Source organism: Myotis nattereri (genome assembly GCF_964212035.1).
Source record: "Myotis nattereri genome assembly, chromosome: 9".
Lineage (NCBI taxonomy): Eukaryota > Metazoa > Chordata > Mammalia > Chiroptera > Vespertilionidae > Myotis > Myotis nattereri.
In genome coordinates, this window is record NC_138084.1 from 66,930,100 (window position 1) to 66,947,526 (window position 17,427).

The 17,427-nt window shown below is 44.0% G+C and overlaps 1 protein-coding gene and 1 pseudogene across 2 annotated transcripts in view; both read right to left on the reverse strand.

Moving 5' to 3' along the window:
* TMEM123 (transmembrane protein 123) overlaps window positions 1-17,427 on the reverse strand; it is a 49,146-nt gene that overhangs the window by 19,211 nt on the left and 12,508 nt on the right. The window lies entirely within an intron of this gene.
* LOC308524702 (E3 ubiquitin-protein ligase RNF130-like) lies at window positions 11,289-17,293 on the reverse strand (annotated as a pseudogene). The gene is made up of 2 exons: window positions 17,287-17,293; window positions 11,289-12,164 (listed from the first exon to the last, which is right to left on the reverse strand). The product of its transcript is annotated as an E3 ubiquitin-protein ligase RNF130-like (transcript).

Consider the following 17,427-nt stretch of genomic DNA (forward strand, 5'->3'; position numbering starts at 1 on the left):
AGGGAAAACAGTAATTTATTCATTTGGTTATTTTGTGGAATTCAATAACAAGGGAGAAACACCTATTTAATGCTTGGCAACAGCATTATGTTCAGCAGTGGTTACCATAGTTACCACCACTACACTACCATCATTTTACAACAGGGTAAACGTACAAACAAAGATGGCCTGGGCCTGCTTTCCAGCACAGACTGTTTCCTTCCCCACACCTTTCTTCACGTGTGTTCTCCAATGACATGCCTGTTTTTCCTCACTCCACCTCTGAAGGTCACATCCACTCAGACCTAGTTCATGCTAGTTCCTCTAAGACTTCGCAAAATGAAAGTAATCTCTCCTTCTTGAGTGTTCACGTATGTTTTTTGCACTTTTATTACTACAGTTAGCATACTGGTCTTTGATAATAGCTGTTTTTGTTTTTATTACTTTCCGATTTAATTATAAGCACCCTAAGGGCAGTATCTATGTCCAGCTAATTCTCTGCAGCTCCCATAGTACCTGGCACACTCCCCAAAACACATTAAGTTCAAAATGAACATTTGCTGGGTGAATATAGCCAAGAAATATCAGAGGCTTACATGGAATTATCACTAAACTTCAATAGGAAGATCAGCAGGGTTTTTGTAGCTTTGAATCTAAGCAACTATAGTAACCTATTAGAACTCTGATTTCTCCACTCCTGACTACTGTACTTGAATCATTATTAACAGCAACAGTTAACATGTACATAGCACTTATTACGTGTCATGTGTTGTGCCCAGATTTCAAGATTCCCAAGAACCCACAGGGAGCCAGCGAGTCCGATGCAAAAGCAAAGAGTCCTTCATTTCGAACTAGTTCGGCTCCCCGACCACACTCACCGATGCAACGGTAGCCCAGTGGCCGAGAGAGAGCGAGGCCTGATGGGATTGTGAGTTTTATAGTAAGGGCAGGGGAGGGGACTGTGGGCCCTGCCAATTGGCCAGGCGTGAGTCGGGTCTTGTTCCACAGGATGTGGTCATCTCTATAGCGCGCAGGTCCCTTGATTATCATTGGTTAGTCCAGAGAAATCCTGGGCGTGGCCAGCAGAGGCCTGGGCCTCCAGGAAGAAGCCCCCGCCGAGCACATGGCTCTGCCCAAAAATGGAGGACCCAGGGCAAGATGGAGGGCGCAGTCCTCGCCCCCGCAAGGGTGAGCTGAGCCCAGGCTCCAGGGGCCAGTCCGGTTGCCGGGGGTCCAGCAGATCGACCAGTTCCAGCCCAGACAGGAAGTCCACATCCTCCGTCTAGTCCCGGGGGTGCCGATCGCCTCCTCCTCCATCTCCTCGGGCGAGGGCACGCGCCCTGCCCCGCCGCCGCTGCCCCGTGGGTCCGGTCCGGGGGCGGCGGGCGGGTGGCCTGCGCCGGGCTCCCGCCGTGGGCTGGGGAGTCGGTGCCCAAGGCCGCCAGGAGTGTGGTCAGGCTGTGCCTCATGGGGCCCGGCGGCCGGCCCACGTAGGCCCCGCGATGACTCGCCCTTTCATCATGCACTGTTTTAAGTTCTTTACACACATTTACTCATTGCATCCTTACACAACGCTATAAGGTAGTACTAGGAGTAAACTAAGGCACAAAGATGTTTTTTAGATATATTTTTATTGATTTCAGAGAAGAAGGGAGAGGGAGAGAGACATAGAAACATCACTGATAAGAGAGAATCATTAATCAATTGCCTCCTACATGCCCCCCACTGGGGATCAAGCCAGCAACCCGGGCATGTGCCCTTGAACAGAATTGAACCCGGGACCCTTCCATCCACAGGCCGACGCTCTATCCACCGAGCCTAACTGGCTAGGGCTAGGCACAGAGATTTTAAGGTCACATTATAGTTCCTTTCCCTCCAACTGTATAAGAGAAAGAAAGGCCGATGAAAATGCAAATCAGTCAAAATAGGAGCCAACAATTTTTAAAAGCTATAATAGCCAAAAAAAAAATTTATTATGCATTGCAACACTCTACACAGTTTTACCTCAATCAGTCTTCATAAAACCCTGTGGGGGTTCCTTTACTTTCTCCCCCAAAGTAAAGGAAATTTCTACTATCTGTCATCTCTAATCAATTTCCACCATTCTCCAGGAACACTTAGTTACTTACCTCCAGCCAATTAGTGTAAAAGTGAAGCAGAATTACCTCCCTGACTATAGGCCCTGGATTTGTATAGGAACTTCCTTTGCCGGAGGGCAACTGCGTTGCAACTAATCAGTAGATTGACAAGGCATGTATAATAAGTATTTTTAAAATAAAACAAAGCATTTTCTAAATAAAACCCTTGAGTGGAAAATTACCTAGGATCAACTTCTTTATAGTAATTTATCCCCATGTAATGAGGTTGCTATATAAGTTTTAACAATCACGAGGAAGTTATAAAAAGTGTCTTTGGCTTCATAATAGAAAATCCCAGAAAGGTTACAAACAAATAAGGTATGCAAGGATTTTGGTATGCCTTTCGTTGCAGTTGTTTAACAGTGAAAGCAAATTTAGTAGAATATGAAGATAACGATTGAATAAGCATGTGGCTTAATGTTAAAAAGGCTGTTTTGATTCCCCACTGACTGTTCAAAATCCATGAGTGGCTATAACATTCACAATGAGAAGACTTCTATTTGATTTGGTGACAACCCAACTACTATGGATATAAAAATAACTGATGTAGGTGCTCCGACACAGAACTTTTTATTAACCGAATAGCCAGTTGTGGATAAAGATTTGTGTCTGGGCATCTCCATCAGTTATTGGATATTCTACTGCAGTAGGGACGTCACTTTAAATCAAAAGCTAGATATGATTAAGCTTAGCGAGGAAGGCATGTCAAAAGCTGAGACAGGCCAAAAACTAGGCCTCTTGCCCTAGTTAGCCTAACTGTGAACGCAAAGGCAAAGTTCTTTCAGGAAATTAAAGTGCTACTCCAGTGAGCACACACATGGTAAGAAACTGAAATAGACTACTGCTGATATGGACAAAGTTCTAATGATCTGGACAGAGGACCAAACCAGACAGAAGCCTAATCTAGAGCAACACCCCAACTCTCTTCAGTTCTACGAAGGCAGAGAGAGGTGAGGAAGCTGCAGAGGAAAAGCTGGAAGCTAGACGTTGGTTCATGAGGTTTAAGGAAAGAAGCCATCTCCAAAACCAACGTGCAAGGTGAAGCAGCAACTGCTGATGGAGAAGCTGCAGCAAGTTATCCTGAAGATCTCGAGAAGATAATGAATGAAGGCGGCTACACTAAACAGCTATTCAGTGCAGGTGCAACAGCCCTCAAGGACTTTCATAGCTGGAGAGAAGCCATGCCTGGCTTCAGAGCCTCGAAGGACAGGCTGACCGCTCTACTCTGTCTGTGCTCTATAAACGGAACAGAGCCTGGGTAACAGCCCATCTGGGCACAACATGGTTTACTGAAAATTTTAGCCCCCACCCCCACCCCCCCCGGGCCCCCCAGGGAGACCTACTGCTCAGAAAAAAAAAAAGATTCCTTTCAAAATATTACTGTTCATTGACAAAGCACATGGTTAGCCCAGAGCTCCGATGGAGATGCACAATGACATCCATGTTGTTTTCATGCCTGCTAACACAGCATCCATCCTACAGCCATGGATCAAGGAGTAATTTTGACTTTCAGGTTTTATTACCCAAGAAATATACCCCATCAGGCTATCGCTGCCATAGATAATGATTCCTCTGATGGATCTGGGCAAAGTGAATTGAAAACCTTCTGAAAGGATTCACCATTCTCGACGTCATTAGGAACTGTGAATGGAAACTGTCATGATTGAGTCACTTATCATGGGAACTAAAATGGAGCCAGGAGGTCATGAAGAGGTTGCCTTATGCTCATCCCACCCATGAACTTTTGAACCAGGTATGAGATCATATCCTGAACATTACTTCCTTTTCACCATGGCAACGAGATCATCTAAAGTCTCCATCCTGTAAGGAGCCAATCCAATCTCTGTATCTTTCATTTGCATAGAGCAGTGGTCGGCAAACTCATTAGTCAACAGAGCCAAATATCAACAGTACAACGACTGAAATTTCTTTTGAGAGCCAAATTGTTTACACTTAAACTATATAGGTAGGTACATTGTTATTAACTTAATTAGGGTACTCCTAAGGCTTAGGAAGAGCCACATTCAAGGGGCCAAAGAGCCGCATGTGGCTCTCGAGACGCAGTTTGCTGACCACTGGCATAGGGGCCCTAAATGAGGTTTGAATTCTTGGACTTTCACACTTACATAGAGCAGTGATTTTCAACCACTGTGCTGCAAGAATTTTTAAAACATGCCATACTGTTAGGGGCAGAAACAGAATATCAGAAACCAATTATAAGAAGTATTAATCATGCTCTGTTAACCATGATGGTTCTGTTCTGATTAGAAAGCACATTTCACCTGGCTGGGAGTTGTACACCTGGGACATGGGAGCTCACATCAGAACGTAGTCCATCCTCCTGTCCCGAGAACTGCCTATCATTATGGAAAGATTTGCAAACTCATGGCTGAGACAATCAAGCCCTAGAGGCACCGGCCCTTTACCCAGCCCCTATCACCTATAATCTGGTCCCGGGGTGCCTGCCCTCCGTGACGCACCCCCTCCCCCAAGCCCACATGACTTGTAATCTGTAATGATTATCCCATGCCCACTTCCCCACGCCTGTAATTCCTACTTTCCCACGTAATCTTTATCTTTTTACCCCAATATAAGCAGCTGGCTTATGGTGGGGTGCAGAGCAGATTTTTGTGGATGACCTGCTGCTCTCCCATAATGTTGGCATCATTGGAATAAACGCTCATCATATATGATTCAAGCCTGTCTCTGCTTAATTGGCTGAAGTAGTGACAGGCAGCCCAGACCCCTTGGTTGTCTGGTTACAATATCTGACTATTTAGTCAGGGCACTGACATATTTTCCCTTAAGACTTTAAAAAAAAAAAAAAAGAAAAACAGCTAACACAATAATTGCCTGGTATAAATGAATCAAAATTATATCTATTTTTTTTGTCAAATAGGCAAAATATATGTTTTGGTGTCCCACAGAGTTTTAGTTCATGTATGCCATGAGATGAAAAGGTTGAAAATCACTGCCATAGAGGAACATCCTGGAACTTGCTCACCTCAGGACCTCGCTTCCTGAACCTAACCAGTCCTTTTTAACCAGGCATCACCTTAGACAGCCAACAGGAAAAGTTTTCTTTATTACACAATGTGTGGTTTTGCCTTTAGAAACCCTGCCTTTCTTTATTCTCGTTGGAGTGCAAATTGAGTTGTTACCTGAATATGCATCTCCCAGATTAGAATTCTATAAGATCCCAAAAGAACTTGGCGTTGCTACAATCTCAGCATAAAAATTTAACGGATGAGGATTTGCTTCCGATGATGGAGAAAATAAAATAGAATTGGCTTGGCTAAGAGAGTCACTTAATACGGAGCTGGGAGGCCCTGAGGAGGTGAGGCCTGGGTTCTCAGAGCTGCTACTAAGATGCTAACCTGTTGCTAAACTCAGCTCAAGGCTGAGCCATAAACATCCTGGAACAACTGCCTGTGGGCATACAGGGACTTTTCTTCCTCCTTGTAGTTTTCACCTCCCTCGTTTGCATACTGGAACTAACCAATCCCCGCTAAGCTGGCCAGCACCCTTCATTTACATGAAGAACCTAAATGGCACTGTGCTTGTGATGTTATGAACCCTGCCTTTGTTCTCTTTGGAGTTCAGTTTGGGTTGCCACCAAAATCTGCGCCTCCTGGACTGCAATCCTTTCTGCTCAAATAAATGCTTTTTTCCCCTTCAGTATGGCCTACACCTCTTCTATTCGTTGGTTAACACTTCTTATGGGTGAGCAAAGAAAGTGGTTTCTTTAGAGGGAATCTCCTCCTGGTGAAGAGGCTGTGAAGACTGTTGAAATGACAACAAACGACTTAGAATAGTACATAAATTCAGTTGACAGAGTAATGGCAGGGTTTGAGAGGACTGACTCCAATTTTGAAAGAAATTCTACTGTCAAACAACTCATGCTACAGAGGAATCATCTGTGAAAGGAAGAGTCCACCCACGCAGCACATCTCACTGTTGTCTTATTTTAAGAAATTACCACAGCTACCCCAACCTTCAGCAACCACCAAGCTGATCAGCCAGGAGCCATCAACACTGAAGCGGGGCCTTCCACCAGAAAAAGATTACGACTTGCTGAAGGCTCAGATGATGGATAGCATTTTTTAAGCAATAAAGTATTTTGAAATTAAGTTATGTAGTTTTTATTTTAGACAATGCTGTTGCATACGTACTGACTATAGTCAGTGTGAGTTCATGTGACTCGCAGTGGTCTGGAACTGAACCCACGATATCTCCAAGGTACGCCTGTATATGTTGATGAAAAATAATTTAAAAAGCACTGACTGCATATTTGCATATGTTAAGAAGTTACTGGGACTGATGGCACCAAATGGTGATGAAATGGGAATTGTAGGAGGATATAGGCAGGCTTAGGGAATTTTTAGAATTGGGGTCCATGGAAAAACACTGGGCTACAGACTGGGAGAAGGTACATTTCCATAACACAAGGAAGCCAGGTGCAGTTACATTTCCATAAGACAAGGAAGCAGCAACAGGTGCATCCCCATAACACAAGGAAGCCAAGTGCAGGGAGCAGCAACAGTTGCATTTCCATATGACAAGGGAGCTGGAAGTAGCCAAAAAGATCTATATTTACAAAATAAAGAAGAAGAAAGCAAGCCAGAAAGAAAAAAACAGTGAGGGAGGCGGGCATCACATGTCCCATGTGGTGTTTGACCTTTGGGTACAGGAGTTACTATAGTAACCAGTCTAAGGGAATAGTGACCAATCAGCGGGGATATCAAGGCACCAGGATCTGCAGCCTTTATAAGCCACAGGGAAAAGGAACTCAGTGGGACCCTTTTCCCCCTCCCCACATGGGAGTCCATTCTGTGGGACCCTTTTCCCCTCCCCATGTGGGAATCTGTACTTATTCTTCAATAAATCTCCACCTTTGCTATACCATCTTCTGTCCGTGGATTCATTCTTCGATTCCGGCGGACAGAGAATCCGGGTTCCAGTCCAAAAATTCCGTTTCAGTGACAAAGGACATTCCTGACTTTGTTCCCTCATAAGATCAACTAACAAGTATTCATGGACAAGACACCACTGAGAGAATCCTAGAACACAGGGGTAAGAGGGTGGTGTGTGTCTGAAATACTCCCCGCATCAGAGACCAAGACAGACTACATTAAGAGTAGGAAGTCGCTCTCCTCCAGGATGGCACAGGACCAGGCTGAGAGGTCTCTCCTGGGCCTAAAGTTCACTCAGGGTAAAAGGAGAGCCCAGAGTGGACATCCAGCTCCCCCAGCATTGTGGGTTGCATCTTGGGAGCCCCCACTCCTCTCACCCCATGGGGATTTCACAGGAGTCTGTGAGACTCCACCACTGGAAATCTGATTGTGGAGGGGAAGGGGAGAGGGGCTTGCAATGACTAGTGCTTGGATCTTGGCAGATGGAGTTCCTAACTGCAGTGCGCAAGTGGTAATCCAAACCAGCAGCTTTGCTCATCTGCGGAACCACGTCAGTGGTACAGTGTGACTAGGGAACTGGGCAGGGTGCATGTCTGCCTGACTCAGGTCTTAAAATGAAGAGATTTACCAGTCCCAGAGCCTGATCTGCCTTTGCCAAGACAGGGGAGCTGAGTCATAGCCCTGTCCCCTGCTGAGTGAAGCTCCCAGGCCTGCCCAACAAGAAAGGTTGACAAGAAACACTTAGAAGCTGCAGAGCCCAGCAATGCTAGAGCCAAATCCAAAAGGCAAAGCTGACAGTCTGCAGAGCAAAGCCAGAGGCCCTGTTTGGCCAGGAGGTTGCCTTGAGTCAAGACCACAAACAGGAGTCTTACTTGCCTTGGAGTTGGTTCTCCCACTGCGACTGGACATGGAAACTAATGCACAGCCCTGGCCATAGCTGAATATGGCCTTCAGCCCACTCAACCAGGGAACCTACACAGAGCACACAGGGAGCTGTGTATTCCATCCCACGGCCACACTTACAGTGACATTTGAACGAAGAACACAGCCGGTGGATTTCACTGTCTGCAAGCAAAACCAGTGGCCCTTTCTGGTCAGGGAATTCAGTGAACATGTAACAGTGAATAAAAACTTTATACTACATTGCCCAACCATAAAATGGAATTAGAATAAAATGTTAAATAAATGTTAAGCTGATAAAAGGAACTCACATATTGACAGTTTCTTTATAAGCATATTGCAGGTATCAGCAGTTCGTTCCTGCTTGTACACACGACTGGTTGACGCAGATCACCCAACTGCAGAATCTGGCTAGCACTGACTAGTTCCAGTATGCTGACACTAACAGTCCTTATCAGGGCCAGCAAGGACACACTGCCTGCTCGTTCACAGCCCCTCCTCCTGCTTTTTTTGTTCTGCTCTTCCTCTCCCTCCCTATAAAAACCACTGCTTGCACTGAGATGCTAAGATGAGCTTTGGACAATAGTCCTCCATCTTCTTGAGGTGCTGGCACTCGAATAAACCTTTTTCACCAGCATCTGTCTCATGAGTTTTGTTTTCATGGTGATAGGCAGTCAAAGCTTGGTTCTGTTACAAACAGTACTGCCTGATTTGGGTCCCCAAACAAGCTGTGCAGGCCCTGGGGCCCATCCTGCTGCCCCACCAGGGCAGAGAAGCTAATTCCTAGCCCTACCTACTGCTAAGTATAGTACCCAGTCCCAACCACCAAGAAACCCTGGCCAAAGAACCCAACCAACCATAGAGCCCCTCCTCCAGCCTCACTTAGCAGGGAGCTGAGTCAGCAATCCTAACCAACTGTTCCCAGCCAGCAGGACCCTTCTTCCATTGACTTCAAAGCCTAGACAATGACCTCACCCAAAACAGACCCTGAGAGCAAGCCCCACCTGCCCAAAGGTGTTACCAGAAGACATGTTCAGAAACCCAAACTCAGTTGATCGATGAAGAACTTTCTCTGCCAAAGCAAGTCTATAAAGTCTGAAAGAGGAGACTGCTTATTCAGATGTGCAGATACCAACAGAAGGAATCACAGGTCACCAAAAAGCCTGTAACAATGACCCCACCAAAGGAAACAAAGCGCTAAAATTCGTTCATTTGAATAAATGACTCTAAAGAAAAAGAGATCTACGAACTGTCAAATAATTCAGAATAATCCTCCAAAACTTTAGTAAAAACAGTAAGAACACACACAGAGACAACTAAATGAAACCAGGAAAATAATGCATGAACAAAAAGAAAAGCTCAACAAAGAAAAATAAACCATCAAAAACAATATACACAAACCCTACAGCTGAAAAATACAGTGACGCGAGTGAAGAATTCAATATATAACTTCAAAATCAGATGACCATGCAGAAGAATCAGTGACCTAGAAGACAGAACATTTGAAATTATCCAGTCAGAGGAGTAAAATGAAAAACAAAACAAAACAAAACGAAAAAGAGTGAAGAAAACCTACAGGACTCACGGAACACAATCAAAACAAGCAATAATTTTCCAGGAATTCAAGAAAAAACAACAACCAAGTATATTTAAAGCAACAAAGGCTGAAAACATCCAATCCTGGAGGGAGAAATGGATACCTAGATTCACGAGACCCAAAGGACCCAAAATAGTTTAAACTTGAAAGAGGTTACACCAAGACACATGACAGTCAAGTGCTGTTTAACGATGGGAATACATTCTGAGAAATGTGTCATCAGGCAATTAATTGTGTGACCATTACAGGGCTATTTACTTACACATACCTAGAAGTTATAGCCGACTACTCACCTAGACTATACCTAGAAGTTATAGCCGACTACTCACCTAGACTATACCTAGAAGTTATAGCCGACTACTCACCTAGACTATATGGTATAGCTTACTGCTCCTGGGCTACAAGCCTGCTCAGCATGTTACTGTATAAAACATGAGATTAAATCAAGAGCAAATGATGTGACCAAGAGACTTGGTAAACATGAAATATATAAGGCTGCTGCCAGCTATTGGCACACATTTTATTTTTTACAATCTTTGCTGTTGAGATTACAGATGTCCCTCTCTCCCCACCCCCCCATTGCCTCCCTCCACCCGGTTTCCGCCCCACCCCAGGCTTTCACCACACTATTGTCTGTGTCCATAGGTAATGCACATATGCATATGAGATCTTTATTTAATCTCTTCCCGCCCCCTTAACCCCCCTCCCCTCTGCGAATCGTCAGTCTGTTCCATTTCCATGCCTCTGATTCTATTTTATTCACCAGTTTATTCTGTTCTTTAGATTTCTTATTTATTTTGATTTTTAGATTCAATTGTTGATAGGTATGTATTTGTTGCCATTTTGTTGTTCATATTTTTTATCTTTTTCTTCATCCTCTTCTTAAAGAATACCCTTCAGCATTTCATGTAATACTGGTTTAGAGGTGATGAACTTCTTTAGCTTTTTCTTATCTGTGAAGCTCTTTATCTGACCCTCAATTCTAAATGATAGCTTCGCTGGATAATCTTGGTCGTAGGTCCTTGATAATCATTACTTTGAATATTTCTTGCCATTCCCTTCTGGCCTGCATAGTTTCTGTTGAGAAATCAGTGGTATGGGCATTCCCTTGTAGGTAACTGTTTTTCTCTTGCTGCTTTTAAGATTCTCTTTGTCTTTAGCCCTTGGCATTTTAATTATGTGTCTTGGTGTGGTCCTCTTTGGGTTCCTCCTGTTTGGGACTCTCTGTGCTTCCTGGATTTGTAAGTCTATTTATTTCACCAGGTAGGGGAAGTTTTCTATCATTATTTCTTCAAATAGGTTTTCAATAACTTGCTTTCTCTCTTCTTCTGGCACTCTCATTATGCAAATGTTTATACATTTGAAGTTGTCCTAGAGCAGGGGTGGGCAACCTTTTTGTGAGTGCATGCCAAAACCAGCAATATCTCTGACTCAAAATTTTTCTGCGTGCCAATCCTAATTTTTTGAGAACATGTTATGCCTACTTGATAACTCTTAAGGTGTACGTATGTGAAGAACCTTGAAGAAATAATAAAATTCATTTGAGGGACAAAAACACAGTATATGATGATGAAAAATACATTTTTTTTTATTTTTTTATTTTTCAGCACAGTCCTTTATTCCTGTACGGATGCTTTGGGATACAGAATGAGAAATGCATGGCACATGAAGGGAACGACGCCCACAGTCCTGGGATAGAGCCCCCCTTTCCTACTCCCCCACTGCTAACGTGAGTGAGCAGAACGCTGGGGTGGGTGGAGTCTACAGGAAAGGCGACTTGCTTTCACAGCTCTGCAGCCTCTCGGTGCTGTGCAAGAACTTGCAGGGGAGAACCCAGACAACATCATTCTGCTTATAGCTCTCTATGCAGACGGCACAGTGATCAAAGTCTGGGTCTGTTTCCTGGTTCCTGTCGCGAGCATTTGTATATCTGATCTTCTGGATGAAGTAGAATATGAGCCATGCTGAAGAAATAATCATCAACACGATGAAGGATATTGACACGAAGACCAGAGAGCCTCGGCTAAAGTTCTTTGGCAGCATTCACGTTCCAACAGCTATTGTCATTTTACAGAGATGTTTTTCTCCAGGTAACTCAAAATATCCTTACCCCTCAGTTCTGTAATCATGACAGCAATAATATCTCCAGTGCCTGGGTGAGTCATGGTGACTGGCTCCTCTTTGGACTTATTATTGTAGATGACTACAGCAACTGCGTTGTGGAAAGCAGTCCGCGATATTTTCTCCTTAAATGTGCAATTTCCCCTCTGCAGCAAGGCAATCCACTGTTTGATATTAGGAGGAACAAAGAACCGGGTTTGAGGATCACAGCCCAGATGATCAGCAACGCCGTGGAGGGGCAGCGGCGCCAGCACCTGGCCGCGCACCTCGGCTTGGGCGAGTCGAGCCCATAGCGCCCGCGGTCGATGTGGAAGGTGAGCGGGGCGCCGCGGCGCGTCTCCTGCACCATCACGTTGATGAGCGCCGTGTAGTACTCCTGGCTCGCGTTGTCCGCCCCCGCCGGCCACAGGCTGCAGGCCAGCAGCGCCAGCGCGGCCAGCTGGGCCGGGCCGCTCCCGCCCCTCCCCCACGCCCGCCGCCCGCCCGCAGGGACACGCCTACGGCCCTCGATGAGGCCTGCGGGTCAGGTGGCACGCGGTGGTCCCCGCGGGGCTGCTCAGGGGCCGTGCGCGGGGCCCCTGCCATCCCTGGGGCTGGGCCTCGGAGCGGGGGGCACCAGTCAAGGACGCAGGCAGGGACGCCATACATTAATTTTTTTAATGTATACATGTACACTGATAGTCTGACAGAAAACTTTGACTCTGTTTGATATTATCAGTGGGACTTTTGCTGCTGCATCACTGATGACAGAGATTTTACATCAGGTTCATATTTTGTGACCGTCAGAGATATGCACGAGCTACTACTTTCATCCGTCAGGCTGTTCCTATTATGAGACTTAACAAAATTCATCACTGAGAACAAAGATTCATAATTGTATGGAAGATTATGAGAGGGTTTTGCATGCCAGCAAAAGTTACTGGCATGCCGTGTTTGGCACGCGTGCCAGGGGTTGCCCACCCCTATCCCAGAGGTTCCTTAAACTATCTTCATATTTTTGGATTCTTTTTTCTTCTTGCTCTTCTGGTTGTTTTATGCTTCCTCATATTTCAAATTGTTGATTCTCAGAATCCTCTACTCTACTGTTAAATCCTTGTATATTATTCTTTATTTCTGTCAGTGTATGCTTACTTTCTGACTGGTCCTTTTCCATTCTTTTGGAGGTTTCTAGAAGATTCTTGAGTAATCTTATAACCATGGTTTTGAACTCTATATCCAGTAGCTTTCTTCCATTTGTTTCATTTGTGACATGTTTCTTTGTCTCCACATTTTGGCTGCTTCCCTGTGTTTGTTTCTATGTATTAGGTAGAGCTGTTATGTCTCCTAGAGTTGATAGGGTGGTCTTGTGTAGTAAGTGTCCTATAAGGCCCAGTGGCTTAGCCTCCCCAGTCCCATGAGCTGGGCACTCTAGGTGTACCCCTTTGTGGGCTGTGAACAGAGTGTTATTATAGTTGAGACTTGATTGCTGTTGGTGTCACTGGGAGGAATGGACCTCCAGGCCAATTTGCTGTGAGGACAAGCTGTGACTACAGTGGGAGAGTTGCTGTGCAAGAGACACCCCTATGGAGCAGGACATGCTTCAGTGGGGCTTTGGTGCTCGCTATGTCTGCCCCTTAAGTGTTGCTTATGGATGTGTAGAGTTGTAATCTGGTATGGTCTGACACTGACCACTGGGTACAATGGCTCTTGGGTCTCTAGGGAGGTGCAAAGTCAGTTACTGCCTGGGGCTACCCAGCAGGAGCTATAGAGAGATCTTCAGATTCCTCCTATTTGTATCAGGTTTGGAAGTGCCCAGATGAGGCCCAGCTATGAAGCAAGGCAGGCTGATGCTGGTGCTGGATCTTGGGCCTTTTATTGATAGGTTTGGGGCTCCCTGCCCCAGCTGCAGCTTGTTGAGGGATTTTAGCCTTAGTAAGGACAGACCATTCCTTTGCTGAGTAAGCAAAAGCCACTGCACACAGCCTGGGTGGGGTGGTGAATTGGATGAGGCAGGGTCTCAGAAAATCACCAGGGAGGAGCAAACAGAAATGACTGCCAGTCAGCCCAGCATAGGAACAATGATCCCTGTGAGCACCTCCGGCTGGGAGAAACTCCCCCCCCCCCCCCCCCCCAAGTTCCTGCCCCAATGCCTGACAATCCAGTTCCTTCTCATATGTGTCTGTGTTCCCCAGAGCCTCACCCTGATGCTGGAACTCAGAGGAAGCGTGACACTGTAAGTTCAGTTCGTGGTGCCGGCCTTTTAAGAGAAACAGCTGGGTCTCCAGCAGCCTCTGTGTCACTGAGCCCCAATCCACACTGGTTTTTACAGACCAGTAGTTTTTACTGCCCGTAGGGACTTCTCTTCCCAGCTCTGGGACCCTGGGCTAGGGGTATGGTGTGGGGCTGGGACCCCTTGCTCCTCCAGACGCCTCCACAGAGACAATCTCCCTCCCGATTAAAGAAGTGGCACGTGTTGGTGCTGGACCAGTCTGCTCTGTACCTCTGCACCTCTGCCAGTCTCAGTGTGCCTTCTTCTTTACCTCTCTAGTTGTAGGACTTCCATTCAGCCGGCTTTCCAGTGGTCCTGGATGATGGTTGTTCTGTATTTTAGCTGTAATTTTGATGTGGTTGTGGGAGGCAGCAAGTACAGGCGTTTACCTATGCCACCATCTTCCTTTCTGCTGGCACACGTTTTACAACAAACTTCTTTTTTTATAAGTAGAAAGGGTACACGCTAAAATAGTGATAAGTAGAATACAGTAAATAAACTAGAAACAGTTTATTATTATCAAGTATTATGTACTGTACCTAATTCTATGTCCTATATTCTTATACAGCTGGCAGTGCAGTGGGTTTGTTTATATAGCAGCATCACCACCAACATGTGAATCATGTGCTGTGCTATGATGCTATGACAGCTATGACATCACTTGGCAACAGGTTTTTTTCAGCTCCATTTTAATCCTACTGTGGTCTGTTCTTGACTGAAATGTCATCATGTGGTGTATAACTGTCTAAGTTTTCAAAAGTCAAAAACAAAGGAAGAATTTTGAAAGCAGTAAGAGAAAGGAGAAAAATTACATACAAGAGAACCCCTCCTCATAAGACTATCAGAGGATTTCTCAACAGGAATGTTTCAGGCAAGGAGACAAGGGGATGTGATACTCCAAATATGGGGGGAAAACAAAACCTGCCAACCATGAATTCTATACCTGGCAAAGCTGTCCTTTAGAGAGATAGGCTTTCCCAAACAGGAACTGAAGGAGCTCGTCACCATTAGACCTGCCTTATAAGAAATGCTAAAGGAAGTTATTTGAGTAAAAGAATGCTAATTAACTTCATAAAAACATAAGAAGGCAATATAAAACTCACTGGCAATGGTAAATATATAGTCAAAGTAAGATTCTGTAATATGGTACTGGTGGTGCACAATTCACTTAGAACTCTAGTTTAAAAGTTAAAAACAGATGTAGTAAAAATACTCCCCCCCCCCAAAAAAAAACATACACACAAAAAACCAAAAACAACCCAAGCTACAATAATCTGTTTTTAATTACACAATATAAAAATATGTTAACTGTAACATGAAGAGACTAAAATGTGAGAGGGAATAGAAAAGTGTAAAGTTTAGAATTCTTTTGGAGTTAAGTTGTTATCAGTTGCAAATAGGGTGTTATAATGTTAAGTCTCATGGTAACCACAAGGTACCAAAAGACATCACACACACACACACACACACACACTCACACACACACACACACACAGAAACACAGCAGGATGCAAAACAAGGAACAATGGGTATACAAAACAGCCAGAAAAATATTAATAAAATGGCAATAGTCAGTCCTTACTTGTTAATAATCATTTTAAATGTAAATAAATAAAATTCTCTAATCAAATTCCCTATTCAGTAGGATGGCTGAATAGGTATAAGAACACGATCCAATGATATGCTGCCTACAAGAGACTCACTTTAGCCTCAAAGACACACAACCTGAGAATGAAGGAATGGGAAAATACATTTCAAGCAAATGGTATCCAAAAACCTCCAGGGGTAGCCAAATTTACATCAGATTTTAAACTAAAAATGATAAAAAGAGACAAAGGGCATCATAAAATAATAAAGGGTACAATTCATCAAAAAATTCTAATTGTAAATATTTATGCACTCAACTTTGGAGCATCCAAAATATATAAAGCAACAATTAACAGAACTAAAAAAAAAATAAAGAAATGAACAGCAATACAATTTTGTTGGAAACTTTAATATCCCCTGCTTTCAACCATGGATCGATCATCCTGACAGAGAGGATCATTAAGGAAACAGCAGATTTAAGCACAATAAGCCAAGCAGACATAACAGACATATAGAACACTCTAACATAAAGAACATCCTTGTAATACTTTCAACAATAAGGATTTAAGGAAAAAAGAGAACATCCTATCAGCAACAGCAAATACAACTTCTCAGACGTACACGGAACATTTTCTAGATTAGACCATACGTTAGGCCACAAAACAAGTCTTCGCAAATTCCAGAGGACTGACATCATACCAACTATCTTCTCTGAAATGAGAAATCAATAACTGGAGTAAAACTCAAATATTCACGGCGCTGACACACACAGAATACATAGAAATTAAACAACTGCTCTCCTTAGCATCCCATTGGTCAAACAACAAACTGGAGGGGAAATGTGTAAGTATCTAAGTCAAATGAAAATGGAAACAACATACCCACACGTATGGGAGGCAGCAAAAGAGGCACAAGGATGGAAGTTCATAGCAATAAATGCCTTCATTAAGACACAAGATCTCAAATAAACAACTTAACTCTACACCTTCGAAAAGAACTCTGAGCCCCAAATGAGCAGAGGACAGCAATAATAAAGACCGGAGCAGAGATAAATGAAATAGAGGACAGGAAAACAATAGGAAAGATGAACAAAACTAAGAGGTGATTCTTTGCAAGGATAAACAAATTTGACAAACTTTTAAATAGACTGATGAGAGAGAGAGAGAGAGAGAACCCAAATCAACAAATTATAAATGAAAAAGAAGACATTATAGCCGACACCATAGAAATAATAAGGATCATAAGAGACTAGAAACAGAAATAAATCAACAAATTGAACAAACTGAGAAACACTGCTGTAAGGTTTCTCCCAGTGCTAAGGTTTGAATAATCTTTAAATTAACATGGAATGCTACAACTACTAGAAGACAGTTGCTAAGATTTATCCCACAAGAAACCCCTTTAATGTCTGAATCATGCAGGAAGTTAAACCACCTAATATTAGCATTTCAATGCTCCCCCAACCCAATCTTTCTCAAAGACAAGGAAGCATATAAAGTGAGATTCTCTTCTCGCTCTACTTTTATCTAACCTCCACTTCTGTCCTTACTCTTTTCTTGTCTTTCCTACTTCAGATGTAGATCCACCCACTCTCTCCCTCCAGCCTGCTGTGAGCGCTCAGCTGTTCTCATTCTTAACTTCTCCCTCTTATTCCCCCAATACTAATCTCCCAGATATAGGGTGGCCAGGTGTCTAGTTTTAACTGGGACAATAAAACATTTGAGTTCAAACTTAAATACACAGCCACACCCAATTCCCCATGCGAAATCTCTCTTTATCTCCACGGCTACCAGCTTGGCTCACCGTCCATTTGGGCTGATGTATTTAAAACCTTCAATGGCTCCCCACCGCATTTCTATCAAACCCAAACTCCCTGAAGGACTTCAGCAATCCCCAACACCCCTCTCTCCACGTGACCGTCATTACCTCTTGATGTCCGTGCAG